Here is a 16,556-nt window from a genome sequence, read left to right as displayed (position 1 = left end):
GTTGCTCTTTATTAAAATTTTTCATAATATTCCTAAATAGTTGCAATTTTTTCATAATTTTGCAACTTAACAAGCATAATATAATAGCATAAAAGTTTTATATGAATTTACTATTTAAACGACCCTAGTGAAAAAACACGTATAATTATACGTATAATAATACGTAAAATAATACGTATAATTATACATATATTTATACGTATAATTATACTTGTCTATATTTTATAATATTTAGGTATATATTAATAAACAAAAATATATTCCATATTTATATATTCCTAAATATTAAAAATTATAGACACGTATAATTCTACGTATATTTATACGTAAAATTCTTCTTTCAAATTCGTATGTCTTATTATACGTATTTTTTCAATAGGAGATTGTTTAAACAAATAATATTTGTTATTTATTAACTTTTATTATCTGTTATTAAATTCTGGTTTATGAGTTACAAATTTAAAAAAAACGTCAACTTTGAATTAACCCTTTGCGTCATGCTGGGTCTTTCAGAGACCAAATTTACATTTTTCTAGTTTTAAAATTTACAAATTGATCGGATTGACTTAAAACATGTTACTCGGGTGTTTTCGGGGTCGCTGATTATGAATCCGACATCAGTTTTTCAAAATTAAAAATGGCGGATCCAATATGGCGGATGAAGAATTAAAAATTGATCGGATTCGTTTGAAACTCGTTTATTGGGGGTTTTCGAGGTAGCTGATTACGAATCTGACATCCGTTTTTGAAAATTCAAAATGGCAGATCCAATATGGCGGATAGAAATTTCAAAATTGATCACATTTATTTAAAACTCGTTAATTGGGGGTTTTCGGGGTCGCTAATAACGAATTTGAAATCTGTTTTTGAAATTAAAATTTGTCTGTAACCCGTTAGTTAAGGTTTTCTAATCCGTTGCTTACAACTCTACAGTCGGGTTTCAAAAATTCAAAATGTATCCAATCTATCCAAATGCATCCTGACCAGACAAATATGGGCGATTCAAGATTCGCCTCTGACTCGTCCCCGTATACCTGCCCGGCGACGAAATTTTGTCCCGGCTGGTCCCCCCCACTTTGTGGCCAACCCCTTCGTCCGTAATGCTTATAGAACTAATAATTTTGCAGGCGAGTTAAAGGTCATGTTCTTTATTTTTCAAAATTTTTAAAATATTTTAAGAATTTTTTTATGTCAAAAAATTGATGTTTAATAAAATAAAATAAGAATTAAAAAATATCAATTTTTTAAATAATCTATTTATAAATTAATGTTGACTTTCAGTACTTAAATATATGTAATATGTAATATTTATGATATATGTAACATAATTTTAAAATTTTGAAAAAGTAAAGAAGTTGTAATCAAGTGAAAAGAAATGTCAAGAAATTAGAAATGCAAAAATCTTGAAAAATGATAAAAATATGTAATTCACAATTGGTACAGTTATTTAAGACCTATAATACTACTTATAAACAAAAAATAAGAAAAATCTAAGACATGACCTTTAACTCTCCTGCAAAATTATTAGTTATAACCATTACGGGCGAAGGGGTAGGCCACAAATTGGGGGACCAGCCGGGACGAAATTTCGTTGCTGGGCAGATATACGGGTACGAGTCGGCGGCGAATCGTGATCTGCCCACAAATATATTAAAAATTGTTTTGTATATGGAGAAATAGTATATTTCGATACAAGGGGCCAAACGAGCGTTTTGCTCATTACACGAGTAATGAGCATACGCTCGTGAGGCAACGAGTATCGAACCATATTTTTCTTTATAAGTGCAGGCATAACCTCGTTTGACAGCTACTTGCAGCTATTCAAAATGGCCGACTCCCTCATCGTCCGCGCGTACAGTGAGGGATTCGACTATTTTGGATAGCTGAAAGTGGTTGCCAAACGAGGTTTTTGCATGCACGTATAAAGAAAAAATTTTTTTTTCTCGATTTCAGATTCGTAATCAGCGATCACGAAAACCATTAAGGGTACATTGATCCGTAAATTTTGTTGAAGAGAAAAATATATAACTGAAAGGGTTAATAATTTTACATCAAATATATTTTATATTATATTCGGCTTGATAAATTTCAAAATTAGAAAAAAACTGCATCTTTCCAGGTACAGAACAAAAAAGTTTAATAAATAACAACAATAAATTGTTTAAACAAATAAAAAATGCAATGTAATATTTTTATATCCATTATTTGACAATATAAAACGCTTACAGTGAAAAATCTGGATGATTTCAAGTTTTTTTGTTAAATAGAATTAAAAAAATATTTGAATCATCCCGGTTATCTTCGTACATACATTGACAAAAATTATATATAGTCAAGAAGAAATTTTAAAAAAATGTGTTTTTACATTTTTTGAAAGTTCTTAAGAATTTGTTCAGTGACTTAAAATCGCGATTCAATTTAGGCAAAACTTTAGAAGATATGACGATGCAAATGTGGTCTGACCCACCCTGGGTGGGTATCTTATCAAGCGAAGCTTAAAGCTGAAATTTTTTTCCTTGAAATTAAAGAGCCATCAATTAATTATGTAAGTGTCCTTAAGAGGAGGGTTATATAATCTCTGCATAGTCTTATGTTGGGGGGTTCATATGTAAAATTTTACTAAATATTTTCCATTTGTATTCTTGTAATTAATTTTTTTAATTACATTAAGATTTTTAAAAACTTACATAAGGAGGAGGGTAAATCAAATCAGAATTTAATTATACTTTAGCATAAGCAGCAATAGAATTCCATCAAGCAATTATCTACGATATAAATTAATTTAATGATTGATTTTTTGGTTTTTACACCTATAAAGTGCCAATTTTTTTGCCCCCATCGTCATGGGAACACAGAAAAAACCTGATCTTAAATTGAGTACAAAATTTATACTCGATTTTATACGCATTAAAAATGAATCTGTTTGTCTCATTTCGAGTTCTAAGGTAAGAGTATCAAAATGAAACAGGTAAATTTCATTTTGAGAAGAAGAAAAATGGAAAAATATTGTTAAATAACGAATAATTTTGCACAAATACATGAAATATAATAATTACAAAGACGTAAATAACACGCTAGACTTCATATATTTGATTAAAAATTGCTTGTAATCGCGTAATAAAATGATAAAGGAAATAAGAACGGTTCTGCCAACTTAGATAATAGCGGTAAATTTAAAAAGTTATGAAATTAATTATTATCTACGTAAATAATAATAAATAATTTTTATTTAAAAACTTCTAAATATTTGTACTGAACAAAATATGGTCTTTCTGATATGGTTGAAATATTAGAAAAAATAATTGAAATACAAAATTACTATGCTAATGATGCCAACCTAGAAATCTGAAATTTCAGCCAGTATCATTTTGAATGACATGAAGTTTGTCCCATACTCATTTCGATACCCAAAAGAAAATGAGTTGCAACAAAAATGAATCCAAGTTTTTTCTGTGAAAAGCTTCACATATTTTACAATAAATAAAAAAAATAAATTTTTTTTTATTAAATAATGTGTAGTAGTATTATTTCAATGAATATAAATGACAGGAATATAAAACCAATTAAAAATTGATAATGTGATGTTTAAAAATGAAGATAAAATTTTTTAAAAATAATTACCAATATTTCAACTTATAATTCTATTAAATTTTAATAAATTACCATATAAGTTTACCTTCCTCGTGTGGATACTTTTTTTGTATAGACGATAACTTTAACAGGTTTCAATGGATTTATATAAAATTTGGTAGATTTATTTATCATATTAATATCTCAAAACTAACCAAAGGATTTAAATTTCATAATTAAATATTATAAACCCAATTTATGTATTTATTTATTTGAGAACATACGGGCGTTAAAAATATAGTGCCCTTTAAGTAGAAAACAACAGATACATATGATCAGGTTGTCCAGTGGTCAGGGAAAAGTAAGGGAAAGGTAGGGAATTTCATCAAAAGTCAAGGAATTTTCTTTAATATTGTCCAAAGATAAAATTTTTTTTAGGAATTTCCTTCCGAATTGAAGGTTAAATTACTCCACATTTTATTGAATTAAAATGTATTTATTCAAAATTTTAATCAATTAAAGTTTTAATTATTCCGAACGTTAATCAATTACAAAGTCAATAAATTCAAAATATCAATCAATTAAAAATTCATTTATTACACGTTCCAATCAATTGAAAATTTAATTATTTCAAATTTTAATTAATTAAAAATTTAATTCTATCACATTACATTCCAATAACAATTCAATTATTCCAAACTTTACTTTCTAAACTGAAATAGCGATAAGTATTCAACTAATTTCAATTAGCGTATATACGTTTTAAATTAGCGAAATTTCACTGATTCACCAGCCAAATTTCGCTCATTTATTAGCGTATGTACGTAGTAGTAGGTAATCAATTAAAATTTTAATTTATTTAAATTTTAATGAAATAAAAATTTAATTTCAAATTTTAATAAATCAAAAATTTAATTTCAAATTTTAATAAATCAAAAATTAATACATTTCAATTAATTAACAATTTAATTCCAAGTTTAAATCAATTAAAAATTATATTATTTCACAATGTAATTTATTGAAAATCCAATTACTTCTAATTTGGTCATTTAAAAATAATGTAATTCTTTCAAACTTAAGTAATATTTCATTCAATTAAAAATTCTTTTATGCAAATGTAAATAAATTAAAAATTTAATTTCAAATTTTAATCAAACAATAGTTATAAATAATTTTTAAAAATTTATTTTGGAGTAAAACTTATTTTTAAGAACTTTTTGAGTTTAAACATTGAGAATTTTTCTGACTTAAAAATTATTTTAAGTATTTGACTCACAGTCGAGTTACTCCCATGCATTACTTTGGCCACGAAAAAAAGCGCTATCTGTAGTTGGACCCTAAGAACTAATACCCCCATTTTGTAAATTTCTTGTCCGTTCCTCTTGTTACATCCCAGTAACAAAAATTTTAAAACTATATTAAAATATATTTCATTTATATACGCATATAATAAGTAGTAAAAATAATAGTAAACAAAGCTTTACTCTCAATCTTTCAAAATTGATAATCTAAAATTATAATTATTTCTAATATTATATTGAAGCATTGACTCATATATATCATTACATGTGTCTATATCTATATATATGCATATCTCTGCCTGCATGCTATGACTCGACGCGAGCAAACAATGTATATAGATATAGTGCGTACAGGCATGGATATGTGAATATAGATATAGCGAGTAGATGCATCACCGAAGGTGACCTCCCGCTACAGAAGGGCTATGCTGAGGAATCGCGTGTGGTTGTTGAACAAGAGCGAAAACTATCTATACTAGTTTTCGCCCTAATTCTTCAAAATTAATTATTTCTTTTTGCAATATTATATAAAATTCAATTACCTATTATTATCAAAATAACAAACCTCATATTTTCAATATTTTAAGATTACAAAACGCTATTATTCAAAAGTATGAATAATGCTCAATATAAAAACTTTCCTAATATGATTTCCACGCAATTCTTTGGCTAATTCTTAGGAATTGTTTTTGCAGCTGCATAAAGTATAAAATTCTATGCAATGTTCAATTTCTCACTTGTATCAAATAGCATAGGCTAACCTTTGACTTGAATATCGAAAGCCTGTTGGTAGGCAATTCCTAGAAATTATACCTATGCCATTTGACACTATTACGCACAATACTCTCTAGCAACGAATGGACTTATGACTCATGTATGCTTTAGCGAGGCGCAAGCACAGTTTTCGAGCGTAGTACTATTGGAAGATGCTTGTAGACGATGTAATAGCGATACTTGCGCTATGCGATACAGGATGCAGGTGTCCATCTAAGTTCTGAGAATTGTCTTAATTCTATGAAAGATCTAAGAGTCAAGCTTGGAGATGGGGTGATCTTTGAACTTATTTACTCCCACTGAGGATGATTTTCTAGTATAAAAACCCATGCAAATGCATTGTCATTTGTCATTTGCTCCGGAATCATTTCATAGTTCGTTTCATAACGTGAAATTACCATCGTGAGTTTGACCCTTCGGTTACTTTAAAATTATTACGACTGTAACTCTTGCATCTCGAACAGTATATGTTTACTCGTTGTTCGGTATTAGAGCAAGTAATCATCATCGCCAGATTTGTAAGCTTGTCATTTATTAAATTTTATTGTTAATCGTCGTATTAGTGTATTCTCAATTTAACGATTTTGCAAACGTGACGTGTGTGCATTTCGGAGTTTACGAACTAAAAAACTGTGAGGAAGTCTCAACCGTTCCTTTTCAGGAGTTGTAAAAACTCACAGCGTCAAGGACAAGTGCCAACTTGTCAATTTATATTTGTTTCTGCCCTCTAAACAGAGGTAATTGTAAGTACTATATTTTAAAATTCACAATTCTTGTAACAACATCTTTTAACATAAAACATTATTGTAACATTTTGATTTGATTCATTTATATTAATAAATTATACAACATTTATATCAATAAAATTCTTCATTGAGATTCTCATATACCTAAATTCATATTTAAATTAACAACGATAAGTGTCAAGGCAATTATTTAATAGTAAAATAAATTAAAAGACGACCCCCGTAGGATCGATAGGAACAAACGTTCTCACATAAAAATAAATGGTCAAGCTTTACCAACTTGACTTAATCAGACTACCATTCCTCCATAATTTTAAAATTGATTTTATTAATTAAAATTAAATTCAACCTCGCCTTTCGCTCGGGATGTAACAGCTGATTTGGTGGCAGCGGTGGGATTTGTTACCTTTCTTTTTTAAAAAAAAAAAAAATATTTTATTATTTTTTCTTGTATTCCACTTATCTAAAAAACTCTTATTATCTTCTATTATATTAAGTTAACAAATTTCGAAAACCGACACCGACCCCGTGACCTCGACACCGTCCTTGAAAAATCTATTTTCAATTATTTTTAAATAAATCAAAATACTTTGCTTATATGATGTTAGAAAATCTTACAAACTATTTTTATGTAACATCTTTTTTCAATTTTAACCCGAAAAAGGTTTATTTTGCAATTTATTAAGAATTTTTTGATTTTTTCAATTTTTTATTATTATTTTTTATTATTGATTGTTGCTTTTTCAATTTTTAGTTAGTAACCTATAATATTGTGTTTAATTTTAAGTGTCATTAAAATCAAATGTTTTTAACTTAATAATTTTAACATTTCTTAATTTAAAACGAAACATCTTCTATTATATTAAGTTAACAAATTTCGAAAAACGACACCGACCCCGTGACCTCGACACCATCTTGAAAAATCTATTTTCAATTATTTTTAAATAAATCAAAATACTTTGCTTATATGCTGTTAGAAAATCTTACACACTATTTTTATGTAACATCTTTTTTCAATTTTAACCCGAAAAAGGGTTATTTTGCAATTTTTTAAGAATTTTTTGATTTTTTCAATTTTTTATTATTATTTTTTATTATTTATTGTTGTTTTTTCAATTTTTAGTTAGTAACCTATAATATTGTGTTTAATTTTAAGTATCATTAAAATCAAATGTTTTTAACTTAATAATTTTAACATTTCTTAATTTAAAACGAAACATTTTCTATTATATTAAGTTAACAAATTTCGAAAAACGACACCGACCCCGTGACCTCGAAACCGTCCTTGAAAAATCTATTTTCTATTATTTTTAAATAAATCAAAATACTTTGCTTATATGCTGTTAGAAAATCTTACAAACTATTTTTATGTAACATCTTTTTTCAATTTTAACCCGAAAAAGGGTTATTTTGCTATTTTTTAAGAAATTTTTTATTTTTTCAATTTTTTATTATTATTTTTTATTATTTATTGTTGTTTTTTCAATTTTTAGTTAGTAACCTATAATATTGTGTCTAATTTTAAGTGTCATTAAAATCAAATGTTTTTAACTTAATAATTTTAACATTTCTTAATTTAAAACGAAACATCTTCTATTATATTAAGTTAACAAATTTCGAAAAACGACACCGACCCCGTGACCTCGACACCGTCCTTGAAAAATCTATTTTCAATTATTTTTAAATAAATCAAAATACTTTGCTTATATGCTGTTAGAAAATCTTACAAACTATTTTTATGTAACATCTTTTTTCAATTTTAACCCGAAAAAGGGTTATTTTGCAATTTTTTAAGAATTTTTTGATTTTTTCAATTTTTTATTATTATTTTTTATTATTTATTGTTGTTTTTTCAATTTTTAGTTAGTAACCTATAATATTGTGTCTAATTTTAAGTGTCATTAAAATCAAATGTTTTTAACTTAATAATTTTAACATTTCTTAATTTAAAACGAAACATCTTCTATTATATTAAGTTAACAAATTTCGAAAAACGACACCGACCCCGTGACCTCGACACCGTCCTTGAAAAATCTATTTTCAATTATTTTTAAATAAATCAAAATACTTTGCTTATATGCTGTTAGAAAATCTTACAAACTATTTTTATGTAACATCTTTTTACAATTTTAACCCGAAAAAGGGTTATTTTGCAATTTTTTAAGAATTTTTTGATTTTTTCAATTTTTTATTATTATTTTTTATTATTTATTGTTGTTTTTTCAATTTTTAGTTAGTAACCTATAATATTGTGTTTAATTTTAAGTATCATTAAAATCAAATGTTTTTAACTTAATAATTTTAACATTTCTTAATTTAAAACGAAACATTTTCTATTATATTAAGTTAACAAATTTCGAAAAACGACACCGACCCCGTGACCTCGAAACCGTCCTTGAAAAATCTATTTTCTATTATTTTTAAATAAATCAAAATACTTTGCTTATATGCTGTTAGAAAATCTTACAAACTATTTTTATGTAACATCTTTTTTCAATTTTAACCCGAAAAAGGGTTATTTTGCTATTTTTTAAGAAATTTTTTATTTTTTCAATTTTTTATTATTATTTTTTATTATTTATTGTTGTTTTTTCATTTTTTAGTTAGTAACCTATAATATTGTGTCTAATTTTAAGTGTCATTAAAATCAAATGTTTTTAACTTAATAATTTTAACATTTCTTAATTTAAAACGAAACATCTTCTATTATATTAAGTTAACAAATTTCGAAAAACGACACCGACCCCGTGACCTCGACACCGTCCTTGAAAAATCTATTTTCAATTATTTTTAAATAAATCAAAATACTTTGCTTATATGCTGTTAGAAAATCTTACAAACTATTTTTATGTAACATCTTTTTTCAATTTTAACCCGAAAAAGGGTTATTTTGCAATTTTTTAAGAATTTTTTGATTTTTTCAATTTTTTATTATTATTTTTTATTATTTATTGTTGTTTTTTCAATTTTTAGTTAGTAACCTATAATATTGTGTCTAATTTTAAGTGTCATTAAAATGAAATGTTTTTAACTTAATAATTTTAACATTTCTTAATTTAAAACGAAACATCTTCTATTATATTAAGTTAACAAATTTCGAAAAACAACACCGACCCCGTGACCTCGACACCGTCCTTGAAAAATCTATTTTCAATTATTTTTAAATAAATCAAAATACTTTGCTTATATGCTGTTAGAAAATCTTACAAACTATTTTTATGTAACATCTTTTTACAATTTTAACCCGAAAAAGGGTTATTTTGCAATTTTTTAAGAATTTTTTGATTTTTTCAATTTTTTATTATTTTTATTTTTTATTATTGATTGATGCTTTTTCAATTTTTAGTTAGTAACCTATAATTTTGTGTCTAATTTTAAGTGTCATTAAAATCAAATGTTATTAACTTAATAATTTTAACATTTCTTAATTTAAAACGAAACATCTTCTATTATATTAAGTTAACAAATTTCGAAAAACGACACCGACCCCCTGACCTCGACACCGTCCTTGAAAAATCTATTTTCAATTATTTTTAAATAAATCAAAATACTTTGCTTATATGATGTTAGAAAATCTTACAAACTATTTTTATGTAACATCTTTTTTCAATTTTAACCCGAAAAAGGTTTATTTTGCAATTTATTATGAATTTTTTGATTTTTTCAATTTTTTATTATTATTTTTTATTATTGATTGTTGCTTTTTCAATTTTTAGTTAGTAACCTATAATATTGTGTTTAATTTTAAGTGTCATTAAAATCAAATGTTTTTAACTTAATAATTTTAACATTTCTTAATTTAAAACGAAACATCTTCTGTTATATTAAGTTAACAAATTTCGAAAAACGACACCGACCCCGTGACCTCGACACCGTCCTTGAAAAATCTATTTTCAATTATTTTTAAATAAATCAAAATACTTTGCTTATATGCTGTTAGAAAATCTTACAAACTATTTTTATGTAACATCTTTTTTCACTTTTAACCCGAAAAAGGGTTATTTTGCAATTTTTTAAGAATTTTTTGATTTTTTCAATTTTTTATTATTATTTTTTATTATTTATTGTTTTTTCAATTTTTAGTTAGTAACCTATAATATTGTGTCTAATTTTAAGTGTCATTAAAATCAAATGTTTTTAACTTAATAATTTTAACATTTCTTAATTTAAAACGAAACATCTTCTATTATATTAAGTTAACAAATTTCGAAAAACAACACCGACCCCGTGACCTCGACACCGTCCTTGAAAAATCTATTTTCAATTATTTTTAAATAAATCAAAATACTTTGCTTATATGCTGTTAGAAAATCTTACAAACTATTTTTATGTAACATCTTTTTTCAATTTTAACCCGAAAAAGGGTTATTTTGCAATTTTTTAAGAATTTTTTGATTTTTTCAATTTTTTATTATTATTTTTTATTATTTATTGTTGTTTTTTCAATTTTTAGTTAGTAACCTATAATATTGTGTTTAATTTTAAGTATCATTAAAATCAAATGTTTTTAACTTAATAATTTTAACATTTCTTAATTTAAAACGAAACATTTTCTATTATATTAAGTTAACAAATTTCGAAAAACGACACCGAACCCGTGACCTCGAAACCGTCCTTGAAAAATCTATTTTCTATTATTTTTAAATAAATCAAAATACTTTGCTTATATGCTGTTAGAAAATCTTACAAACTATTTTTATGTAACATCTTTTTTCAATTTTAACCCGAAAAAGGGTTATTTTGCTATTTTTTAAGAAATTTTTTATTTTTTCAATTTTTTATTATTATTTTTTATTATTTATTGTTGTTTTTTCAATTTTTAGTTAGTAACCTATAATATTGTGTCTAATTTTAAGTGTCATTAAAATCAAATGTTTTTAACTTAATAATTTTAACATTTCTTAATTTAAAACGAAACATCTTCTATTATATTAAGTTAACAAATTTCGAAAAACGACACCGACCCCGTGACCTCGACACCGTCCTTGAAAAATCTATTTTCAATTATTTTTAAATAAATCAAAATACTTTGCTTATATGATGTTAGAAAATCTTACAAACTATTTTTATGTAACATCTTTTTTCAATTTTAACCCGAAAAAGGGTTATTTTGCAATTTATTAAGAATTTTTTGATTTTTTCAATTTTTTATTATTATTTTTTATTATTGATTGTTGCTTTTTCAATTTTTAGTTAGTAACCTATAATATTGTGTTTAATTTTAAGTGTCATTAAAATCAAATGTTTTTAACTTAATAATTTTAACATTTCTTAATGTAAAACGAAACATCTTCTATTATATTAAGTTAACAAATTTCGAAAAACGACACCGACCCCGTGACCTCGACACCGTCCTTGAAAAATCTATTTTCAATTATTTTTAAATAAATCAAAATACTTTGCTTATATGCTGTTAGAAAATCTTACAAACTATTTTTATGTAACATCTTTTTTCAATTTTAACCCGAAAAAGGGTTATTTTGCAATTTTTTAAGAATTTTTTGATTTTTTCAATTTTTTATTATTATTTTTTATTATTGATTGTTGTTTTTTCAATTTTTAGTTAGTAACCTATAATATTGTGTCTAATTTTAAGTGTCATTAAAATCAAATGTTTTTAACTTAATAATTTTAACATTTCTTAATTTAAAACGAAACATCTTCTTCTTCTATTATATTAAGTTAACAAAGTTTCGAAAAACGACACCGACCCCATGACCTCGACACCGTCCTTGAAAAATCTATTTTCAATTATTTTTAAATAAATCAAAATACTTTGCTTATATGCTGTTAGAAAATCTTACAAACTATTTTTATGTAACATCTTTTTTCAATTTTAACCCGAAAAAGGGTTATTTTGCTATTTTTTAAGAAATTTTTTGATTTTTTCAATTTTTTATTATTATTTTTTATTATTGATTGTTGTTTTTTCAATTTTTAGTTAGTAACCTATAATATTGTGTCTAATTTTAAGTGTCATTAAAATCAAATGTTTTTAACTTAATAATTTTAACATTTCTTAATTTAAAACGAAACATCTTCTATTATATTAAGTTAACAAATTTCGAAAAACGACACCGACCCCGTGACCTCGACACCGTCCTTGAAAAATCTATTTTCAATTATTTTTAAATAAATCAAAATACTTTGCTTATATGCTGTTAGAAAATCTTACAAACTATTTTTATGTAACATCTTTTTACAATTTTAACCCGAAAAAGGGTTATTTTGCAATTTTTTAAGAATTTTTTGATTTTTTCAATTTTTTATTATTTTATTTTTTATTATTGATTGTTGCTTTTTCAATTTTTAGTTAGTAACCTATAATATTGTGTCTAATTTTAAGTGTCATTAAAATCAAATGTTTTTAACTTAATAATTTTAACATTTCTTAATTTAAAACGAAACATCTTCTATTATATTAAGTTAACAAATTTCGAAAAACGACACCGACCCCGTGACCTCGACACCGTCCTTGAAAAATCTATTTTCAATTATTTTTAAATAAATCAAAATACTTTGCTTATATGCTGTTAGAAAATCTTACAAACTATTTTTATGTAACATCTTTTTTCAATTTTAACCCGAAAAAGGGTTATTTTGCAATTTTTTAAGAATTTTTTGATTTTTTCAATTTTTTATTATTATTTTTTATTATTTATTGTTGTTTTTTCAATTTTTAGTTAGTAACCTATAATATTGTGTCTAATTTTAAGTGTCATTAAAATCAAATGTTTTTAACTTAATAATTTTAACATTTCTTAATTTAAAACGAAACATCTTCTATTATATTAAGTTAACAAATTTCGAAAAACGACACCGACCCCGTGACCTCGACACCGTCCTTGAAAAATCTATTTTCTATTATTTTTAAATAAATCAAAATACTTTGCTTATATGCTGTTAGAAAATCTTACAAACTATTTTTATGTAACATCTTTTTTCAATTTTAACCCGAAAAAGGGTTATTTTGCTATTTTTTAAGAAATTTTTTATTTTTTCAATTTTTTATTATTATTTTTTATTATTGATTGTTGTTTTTTCAATTTTTAGTTAGTAACCTATAATATTGTGTCTAATTTTAAGTGTCATTAAAATCAAATGTTTTTAACTTAATAATTTTAACATTTCTTAATTTAAAACGAAACATCTTCTATTATATTAAGTTAAAAAGTTTCGAAAAACGACACCGACCCCATGACCTCGACACCGTCCTTGAAAAATCTATTTTCAATTATTTTTTAATAAATCAAAATACTTTGCTTATATGCTGTTAGAAAATCTTACAAACTATTTTTATGTAACATCTTTTTTCAATTTTAACCCGAAAAAGGGTTATTTTGCTATTTTTTAAGAAATTTTTTATTTTTTCAATTTTTTATTATTATTTTTTATTATTTATTGTTGTTTTTTCAATTTTTAGTTAGTAACCTATAATATTGTGTCTAATTTTAAGTGTCATTAAAATCAAATGTTTTTAACTTAATAATTTTAACATTTCTTAATTTAAAACGAAACATTTTCTATTATATTAAGTTAACAAATTTCGAAAAACGACACCGACCCCGTGACCTCGACACCGTCCTTGAAAAATCTATTTTCTATTATTTTTAAATAAATCAAAATACTTTGCTTATATGCTGTTAGAAAATCTTACAAACTATTTTTATGTAACATCTTTTTTCAATTTTAACCCGAAAAAGGGTTATTTTGCTATTTTTTAAGAATTTTTTGATTTTTTCAATTTTTTATTATTATTTTTTATTATTGATTGTTGTTTTTTCAATTTTTAGTTAGTAACCTATAATATTGTGTCTAATTTTAAGTGTCATTAAAATCAAATGTTTTTAACTTAATAATTTTAACATTTCTTAATTTAAAACGAAACATCTTCTATTATATTAAGTTAACAAATTTCGAAAAACGACACCGACCCCGTGACCTCGACACCGTCCTTGAAAAATCTATTTTCAATTATTTTTAAATAAATCAAAATACTTTGCTTATATGCTGTTAGAAAATCTTACAAACTATTTTTATGTAACATCTTTTTACAATTTTAACCCGAAAAAGGGTTATTTTGCAATTTTTTAAGAATTTTTTGATTTTTTCAATTTTTTATTATTTTTATTTTTTATTATTGATTGATGCTTTTTCAATTTTTAGTTAGTAACCTATAATATTGTGTCTAATTTTAAGTGTCATTAAAATCAAATGTTTTTAACTTAATAATTTTAACATTTCTTAATTTAAAACGAAACATCTTCTATTATATTAAGTTAACAAATTTCGAAAAACGACACCGACCCCGTGACCTCGACACCGTCCTTGAAAAATCTATTTTCAATTATTTTTAAATAAATCAAAATACTTTGCTTATATGCTGTTAGAAAATCTTACAAACTATTTTTATGTAACATCTTTTTTCAATTTTAACCCGAAAAAGGGTTATTTTGCAATTTTTTAAGAATTTTTTGATTTTTTCAATTTTTTATTATTATTTTTTATTATTTATTGTTGTTTTTTCAATTTTTAGTTAGTAACCTATAATATTGTGTTTAATTTTAAGTATCATTAAAATCAAATGTTTTTAACTTAATAATTTTAACATTTCTTAATTTAAAACGAAACATTTTCTATTATATTAAGTTAACAAATTTCGAAAAACGACACCGACCCCGTGACCTCGACACCGTCCTTGAAAAATCTATTTTCTATTATTTTTAAATAAATCAAAATACTTTGCTTATATGCTGTTAGAAAATCTTACAAACTATTTTTATGTAACATCTTTTTTCAATTTTAACCCGAAAAAGGGTTATTTTGCTATTTTTTAAGAAATTTTTTATTTTTTCAATTTTTTATTATTATTTTTTATTATTGATTGTTGTTTTTTCAATTTTTAGTTAGTAACCTATAATATTGTGTCTAATTTTAAGTGTCATTAAAATCAAATGTTTTTAACTTAATAATTTTAACATTTCTTAATTTAAAACGAAACATCTTCTACTATATTAAGTTAACAAGTTTCGAAAAACGACACCGACCCCATGACCTCGACACCGTCCTTGAAAAATCTATTTTCAATTATTTTTTAATAAATCAAAATACTTTGCTTATATGCTGTTAGAAAATCTTACAAACTATTTTTATGTAACATCTTTTTTCAATTTTAACCCGAAAAAGGTTATTTTGCAATTTTTTAAGAATTTTTTGATTTTTTCAATTTTTTATTATTATTTTTTATTATTTATTGTTGTTTTTTCAATTTTTAGTTAGTAACCTATAATATTGTGTCTAATTTTAAGTGTCATTAAAATCAAATGTTTTTAACTTAATAATTTTAACATTTCTTAATTTAAAACGAAACATCTTCTATTATATTAAGTTAACAAATTTCGAAAAACGACACCGACCCCGTGACCTCGACACCGTCCTTGAAAAATCTATTTTCAATTATTTTTAAATAAATCAAAATGCTTTGCTTATATGCTGTTAGAAAATCTTACAAACTATTTTTATGTAACATCTTTTTACAATTTTAACCCGAAAAAGGGTTATTTTGCAATTTTTTAAGAATTTTTTGATTTTTTCAATTTTTTATTATTATTTTTTATTATTTATTGTTGTTTTTTCAATTTTTAGTTAGTAACCTATAATATTGTGTTTAATTTTAAGTATCATTAAAATCAAATGTTTTTAACTTAATAATTTTAACATTTCTTAATTTAAAACGAAACATTTTTTATTATATTAAGTTAACAAATTTCGAAAAACGACACCGACCCCGTGACCTCGACACCGTCCTTGAAAAATCTATTTTCTATTATTTTTAAATAAATCAAAATACTTTGCTTATATGCTGTTAGAAAATCTTACAAACTATTTTTATGTAACATCTTTTTTCAATTTTAACCCGAAAAAGGGTTATTTTGCTATTTTTTAAGAAATTTTTTATTTTTTCAATTTTTTATTATTATTTTTTATTATTGATTGTTGTTTTTTCAATTTTTAGTTAGTAACCTATAATATTGTGTCTAATTTTAAGTGTCATTAAAATCAAATGTTTTTAACTTAATAATTTTAACATTTCTTAATTTAAAACGAAACATCTTCTATTATATTAAGTTAACAAGTTTCGAAAAACGACACCGACCCCATGACC

General features: G+C 24.0%; 1 long non-coding RNA gene across 2 annotated transcripts; it reads right to left on the bottom strand.

The window, feature by feature from the left end:
• Positions 1-6,918: 6,918 nt before the first annotated feature.
• LOC127278176 (uncharacterized) lies at positions 6,919-12,047 on the bottom strand. Of its 2 annotated transcripts, XR_007842456.1 has the most exons (4): positions 11,593-12,047; positions 10,624-10,852; positions 9,887-10,256; positions 6,919-7,294 (listed from the first exon to the last, which is right to left on the bottom strand). It is a non-coding gene; the product is annotated as an uncharacterized LOC127278176 (long non-coding RNA). The 2 variants fall into 2 exon arrangements; XR_007842457.1 differs by lacking the exon at positions 9,887-10,256.
• Between the last annotated feature and the right edge of the window lie 4,509 nt (positions 12,048-16,556).

This window comes from Leptopilina boulardi, unplaced genomic scaffold, assembly GCF_019393585.1.
Source record: "Leptopilina boulardi isolate dan_hultmark-lab unplaced genomic scaffold, ZJU_Lbou_2.1 LbouV2_198, whole genome shotgun sequence".
Classification (NCBI taxonomy): domain Eukaryota; kingdom Metazoa; phylum Arthropoda; class Insecta; order Hymenoptera; family Figitidae; genus Leptopilina; species Leptopilina boulardi.
The sequence above is the reverse complement of the archived record's forward strand: the minus strand, read 5'-3'. Positions and strand labels throughout refer to the sequence as shown.